The sequence below is a fragment of the Pelophylax lessonae genome (assembly GCF_965119305.1).
Source record: "Pelophylax lessonae genome assembly, chromosome: 4".
Taxonomy (NCBI): domain Eukaryota; kingdom Metazoa; phylum Chordata; class Amphibia; order Anura; family Ranidae; genus Pelophylax; species Pelophylax lessonae.
Genome location: NC_138771.1, coordinates 129,025,053 through 129,032,208, shown reverse-complemented (window position 1 = coordinate 129,032,208; position 7,156 = coordinate 129,025,053). Strand labels below are relative to the sequence as shown.

The window sequence follows — 7,156 nt, the reverse complement described above, 5'->3', positions numbered from 1 at the left end:
GTAAAGTAGTGAGTGTACAGCTTGCATATAGTTTTAATTTGCTGTCCTTTCAAAATAACTCAACACACAGTCATTAATGTCTAAACCGCTGGCAACAAAAGTGAGTACACCCCTAAGTGGAAATGTCCAAATTGGGCCCAATTAGCCATTTTCCCCTCCCAGTGTCATGTGACTCGTTAGTGTTGCAAGGTCTCAGGTGTGAATGGGGAGCCGCTGTGTTAAATTTGGTGTTATTGCTCTCACTCTCTCATACTGGTCATTTGAAGTTCAACATGGCACCTCATGGCAAAGAACTCTCTGAGGATCTGAAAAAAAAAATTGTTGCTCTACATAAAGATGGCCTAGGCTATAAGAAGTTTACCAAGACCCTGGAACTGAGCTGCAGCAAGGTGGCCAAGACCATACAGTGGTTGAACAGAACAGGTTCCACTCAGAACAGGCCTCGCCATGGTCAACCAAAGATGTTAAGTGCACCTGCTCAGCGTCATATCCAGAGGTTGTTATTGGGGAATAGACGTATAAGTGCTGCCAGCATTGCTGCAGAGGTTCAAGGAGTGGGGGGGAGTCTGCCTGTCAGTGCTCAGACCATATGCATCACACTGCATCAAATTGGTCTGCATGGCTCTCGTCTCAGAAAGAAGCCTCTTCTAAAGATGATGCACAAGAAAGCCCAAACAGTTTGCTTAAGACAAGCAGACTGGGGACATGGGTTGCTGGAACCATGTCCTGTGGTCGGATGAGACTAAGATAAACTTATTTGGTTCAGATTGTGTCAAGCGTGTATGGCGACAACCAGGTGAGGAGCACAAAGACAAGTGTGTCTTGCCTACAGTCAAGCATGGTGGGGGAAGTGTCATGGTCTGGGGCTGCATGAGTGCTGCCAGCACTGGGGAGCTACAGTTCATTGAGGGAACCAAGAATGCCAACATGTACTGTGACATACTGAAGCAGAGCATGATCCCCTCCCTCCAGAGACTGGGCCGCAGGGCAGTATTCCAACATGATAATGACCCCAAACACACCTCCAAGACGACCGCTGCCTTGCTAAAGATGCTTAGGGTAAAGGTGATGGACTGGTCAAGCATGTCTCCAGACCTAAACCCTATTGAGCATCTGTGGGGCAACCTCAAACGTAAAGTGGAGGAGCGCAAGGTCTCTATCATCCACCAGCTACGTGATGTCATCATGGAGGAGTGGAAGAGGACTCCAGTGGCAACCTGTGAAGCTCTGGTGGACTCAATGCCCAAGAGGGTTAAGGCAGTGCTGAAAAAAAATGGTGGCCACACAAAATATTGACACTTTGGGCCCAATTTGGACATATTTACTTAGGGGTGTACTCACTTTTTTTGCCAGCGGTTTAGACATTAATGGCTGTGTGTTGAGTTATTTTGATGGGACAGCAAATTTACACTGTTATACAAGCTGTACACTCACTACTTTGCATTGTGGCAAAGTGTAATTTCTTCAGTGTTGTCACATAAAAAGATACAATAAAATATTTACAAAAATGTGAGAGGTGTACTCACTTTTGTGAGATACGGTATATATTTGATAAAAACCAAAAGGATAAAGTTACTTGCACACTTTCGCAAATCCCTATGCACATTTTAATAACTGGAGGTTTTCTAGTATCACTACACTAACACATACTCACCTAAAAGGCTTTGACATGGCAGGTGAGCTTTACACTTTAACCACCTGCCCACCGCTCACATTGAGCGTACTGTGGCAAAGTGGCTCGTTCCCGTCCAGCGACGTAGACCTACGTTGCTGGACTCCTCCCCCTGTAGGCGGCGATCGCGCGCTGCCGGAGGTGCGCTCCCGCTGTTTTCATTCACAGCGGGAGTCGGGCCAGGGGAGGAGCAGCGGCGATCGCCGCTGCTCTGCCCCGATCGTCGGGGAATCGAGTGAGGAGATCCGCCCGCCTGTGTAAACTGAGCGGGCGGATCTCCTAAGTGACAGGGAGTGACAGATCGGAGTGTTCAGCATAGCTAGTAAACGCAATAACTTTTGCGCAATCCAATCAAAATACGCTTATTGCGATTTTTTTTACCAAACATAGGTAGCAGAAAACAAATTGGCCAAAAATTTTAAAAAAATTAGATTTTTACATTTTTTGGGGGGGGAATTACATATAAAAAAATGTTAAAAATATTGTTATTTTTTCAAAATAAACGCTCTTTTTTTGTTTATAGCGCAAAAAGTAAAAATCGCACTGGTGATCAAATACCACCAAAAGAAAGCTCTGTTTGTGGGAAAAAAAGGACATAAATTTCGTTTGGGTACGGCGTCGTACGACCGCGCAATTGTCAGTTAAAATCGCACAGCGCCGAATCGCAAAAAGTGGCCTGGACGGAAGACAGCAAAATCCTCCGGTGGTAAAGTGGTTAATGGCCACTGAAGTGATACTAAAAATATCTAGTTAATAATATAGGCAGAAGGATTTGGGATAGTGCGCAGGTAACTTTTTCCCTTGTTTTTTTATTGTATGTATTGGGGCATTGTTGCCACTCTAGAGTAGTGGGAGTTTAAGCACAAGGCTTAATATAGTATATTTGTATGCATTTGATACCAATTGTCAGGATATATAAAGTGTATGCATTTATTGCTCATTGGCAAGTTTTACCAAGTTAATGCAACTGCTGCTCATTTTCGTGTGTATTCATTGGTATGTGATGCGTGTGTGCATGTAACACACACACACACAGACACAATTTGCCTTTTTATACTTAAAGTATTTTACCATCCTGTTTTTTGTTAAGTGTTCTTATTTATCAATGGTCGTGGACCTCGTGTTTATACAAATATTTTTTTTTTTGGGTGGCATTTTGATAATGCACATTTAATAAGGTGTGTGATAATGCGATTTCTAATTTTGTTATTTTAGTTGATTGGTAGTTGCTGGTTGGTAGTGCAACTACATTTATCAATAACATATTTAGTAAAACAAATGGTGTTCATTCATGTTAAGTGTTCCATAAGAACAACATGCATTGTTTTTTCCCCAGATTCAATTTCCTACCTACCTCAAAAATGGACATCCGTTCATTTTATTCAGTGGTAAATGTTAAGGCCCAGAAGGCTGCTATTTTAAAAGAGCAGCAACAAGAAAATAGTCAGCCTGGACCATCTTCTTCCTTTGAGGAGTGTGAAGAGCTTGAGAAGGATGAAGTGGAATTTGACACTGCTGAAATAATATCAGATGATGATGAACCTTTATTGCAGATTGAAGAAGCAAGCACCTCCTCACAAAGCAATATCCAACACAGTGATTATGAAGAGGAATTCAGTGAAGCTGAATAGCCACAGAGTGCACAAACCTATGCTAGCATTGAAAAAACAAAGGTACAAGGACCAAAGGATATCAGCCAGTGTGCAAGACAGCCTATATAAAAAAAATGATAAAAAATAAGTATTTAGCGCTAAATCATACACGTCTAAACCTGGAGCAATAGCTGCTGGACACTAAAAGGCCAAACCTAAAAAAAACTCAAAAGCAAATGACATAAAAGAGAAGTGCAACGCATATAACTAAATAAATAATCATAACAATAAATAATGGAAAATTCCATAAAAGTCCATAAGCATGAGCAGGTAAATATCAAGGAAAGAGGCCTTCAGTGAAGAAAGGTGAGTAACATGCAATGCTGTTCTTTGTGTGTCAGTCCATCCACCAAGAAAACTACTGCCTCTCACCTCCACTATTCTACCACAAGGGGTCACCAGGCCATTCAATAGCAATGATGATTACAATCCTCTATGCGGGATCCCTGCTCAGTTAGGACGGGTCATCCGATGTCATAAATGATATATAAAAAAGATCTAACGCTCTCTGTCCTAAAACATTTATTAGGAAATAGCAAAGTACATTACTTACAAATAAGGCACTGTCACAGTGGCAGATGTAGACATTTCACAGAGCGATGATCATGCTGGGCGGTCGTGGGTGATGTCAGATTCCTCCCCCCATACGCGTTACGTCAGTGGGCGTGACTTCGTCAGCGGGTTGAAAGTACATCAGTTCCCCGCTCATTAAATATACAATACCCTGGCAGAACGAGTAACCAGGAAGAGGAGAGAGAGCCATCACGCCCCCCTCCTTACAGGGAGACCAGTCCCTCATCCTGAAAACAAAAGAAGTATTGAAACAAATGCCAGCTTACAAATGTCTGCTAGACAAATGGCCATAAATTCAAAATACAGCCCTAATAAATTGAAGAATAAATTTTAAACTTAGACTGCATATAAATATATATAAATATGACGTAAACAAATGCCCGCTTACCAGAAGCTAGACAAATGGCCATAAAGTCAAAATACAGCCCTAATAAATTGAAAATTAAAATATAAAATATTAATTTAGACTGCATATACAGTAAATATATATGAATGTGACATGAACCGCGGCTCTCAAATGCAATCACAAAACAATCACAGAACATCAATCAAGAAACGCAATGCAATAAAAAAATGAATCAAACAAATAAAAACATAATAAAATCAAACATAATCATAAATAAATTATGGAATTAAAGACACCCCTACCTATTAGAAATAAAGTAATTTAAATCAAAATCTACATTAAGACCTCCAGGTGTTAATACGTGCGTACAGTAAATCCAGTAGGATTCCCTGCGACTGAGTTGGCGTATATAATTGCCTCCCCTCCAGTGCCGCACCACCTTCTCTAGGCCCCAAAATTTTAAACAAGCTAGATTTTGCTGGTGGCAGATTTTGAAATGCCTAGGGACACTATGGTTGGTTTTACAGTGTTTGATCTGATTAATGTGTTCCCCTACTCATACATGGAGGGCCCTAGATGTTCTCCCAATGTATTGCAACCCGCATCCACACTCCAACATATACACAACGCCTTGTGTGGTGCAGGTTATAAAGTCTTTAATCCCATGTACCTCCTGGGTTGCAGTGGCGGTAAATTCTTTTCTCTTTTTGAGGTTCCTTTTAGAGTTTCTGCATGCCACACATTTACCGCATGCATAAAAACCTTTAAGAAAAGGGAAAAGCCTATTATCAGCAGCCACTGGGGGACACACTACCCCTGGTGCCATGCGATCGCGCAATGAAGGGGCTTTTCTATAGATGAACTTGGGCCATGAGGGAAGAACAGGGCCAAGTATACGGTCGTGCTTCAAAATAAGGCCATTGTTTAGCAATGATTTGTTCAAACTTTTTATATTGGACATTGTAATCCAATATCAAACTATATTCATTGCTTGATGGTGTGATGGTTCTCTCTCCTCTTCCTGGTTACTCGTTCTGGCATCCGGTTGCCAGTGTATTGTATATTTAATAAGCGGGGAACTGACGTACTTCCAACCCCACTGACGAAGTCACACCCACTGACGTAACACGTACGGGGGAGGAGTCTGACGTCACCCACGGCCGCCCGGCATGATCAGCGCTCTGTGAAATGTCTACATCTGGCACTGTGACAGTGCCTTATTTGTAAGTAATGTACTTTGCTATTTCCTAATAAATGTTTTAAGACAGAGAGTGTTAGATCTTTTTTATATATCTTTTATGACACCGGATGACCCTTCCTATCTGAGCAGGGATCCCGCATAGAGGATTGTAATCATCATTGCTATTGAATGGCCTGGTGACCCCTAGTGGTCCAATAGTGGAGGTGAGATGCAGTAGTTTTCTTGGTGGGTGGGTTGACACACATGGAACATATTGCATGTTATTCACTTTTCTTCACTGAAGGCCTCCTTCCTTGATATGTATTAAAAAAATACCCGCAGAAACGAATGGGAGGTCAATGAAAATAGACATTACAAAAAGCAATTGCAGAAGTTTTGTTGCTAACAGCCAAGACTAAAATTGCCCAGCGAAAGCATTGGTACAGCTCAGATCATGTCAACCATGGAAATGTACATGAAATTCTCTATTTAATTGCAGAAAAAGACAGCACTGTAAAAAACAAAAAAAAAAAAAAAAAATAGAAGACCTAGAAATGCAACATATCTACATCCATCTATCCAAAATGAACTTCTGTCAATTATGGCTGCTCTTGTTAGAGAAGGCATTGCACACAGCATTAAAGGAAGTCCCTTTTCCATCATTGCAGATGAAACGAAGGATCTAAGTAAATCCCAACAACTGTCTGTCATAGTCCAATTTCTTTACAATGAGATGGTCAATGAACGGTTCCTAAAATTCTACCGAGCAGATAGCCTTGATGCTGAATCTCTAACAGGATGTATATTCCAGGTTCCTAGCATCTCTAGTCATTGATAAAAATGATTGTGTTGGACAAGGCTATGATGGAGCCTCTGTAATGTGTGGACGGCTTAATGGCATGCAAGCACGCATTAAAAAGGAGGTGCCTTGTGCACTTTACATTCATTTCATGAGTCACCGCCTCAACCTAATCATTGTGAACACTGTGAAGAATGTACAGGCAGCAAATTATTTTTTTGTGAAACTTGAAAAGCTGTATGTGTTTTGCAATACTTCTGTTGTTCCCTCAGTGTTAAATAATGTGCAACAAGAAATGTCAAGCAAACCAGCTATCCTGCTTAAACAATTAAGTCACACAAGGATGACATGCCAACATGCAGCCTGCATTGCCGTTCTTAAATCACTTGACCCTCTGTTGGAAACTCAATATTTTGGCAGAAGGGAACCATATTGAGCGAACAGTTGAGGCAAAAACCATTCGCCAATTCATTGATTTTGGCTTCATTCTGGCACTTGTGTTTTTTTGTGAACATGCTAAAAAGGACCCAGACACTCTCTAACATGTTACAAGCCAAAGATCCTGACTTGACATTGGCTGTCCTTCTTGTGCGAGCTTGAAGAAGTGCGCAATCCAGAGAGGAGACCTGAAGCTTCTGCTAATTCTAGAACAATAGAAAGTGTCTGGGCAGAAGCAATCCAACTGAGCATCAAGTGTGGAATACCAGCACTAAATGATGATTCTTCCGAACCGCCTTCCAAGAAGCAAGATCGCCGGCCTCCTCTCCACTTAAGAAATAGGGTCATTTTGGAAACTGTAAGACATTGACAACAACTACTCAAAAAAGATAAAAATGTTCCTGTATGTTCTTCTTGACAGATTAAATTCAGAGCTAAAATCTCGCTATGTAAAATAGATTGTGTTTTGCCAGTCAGTAGTGTCTCATGTAAAAGA

General features: G+C 41.3%; 1 pseudogene across 1 annotated transcript; it reads left to right on the top strand.

The window, feature by feature from the left end:
- Positions 1–3,586: 3,586 nt before the first annotated feature.
- Positions 3,587–6,764, top strand: LOC309552551 (zinc finger MYM-type protein 1-like; annotated as a pseudogene). The gene is made up of 2 exons: positions 3,587–3,594; positions 5,766–6,764. The product of its transcript is annotated as a zinc finger MYM-type protein 1-like (transcript).
- Positions 6,765–7,156: the final 392 nt, after the last annotated feature.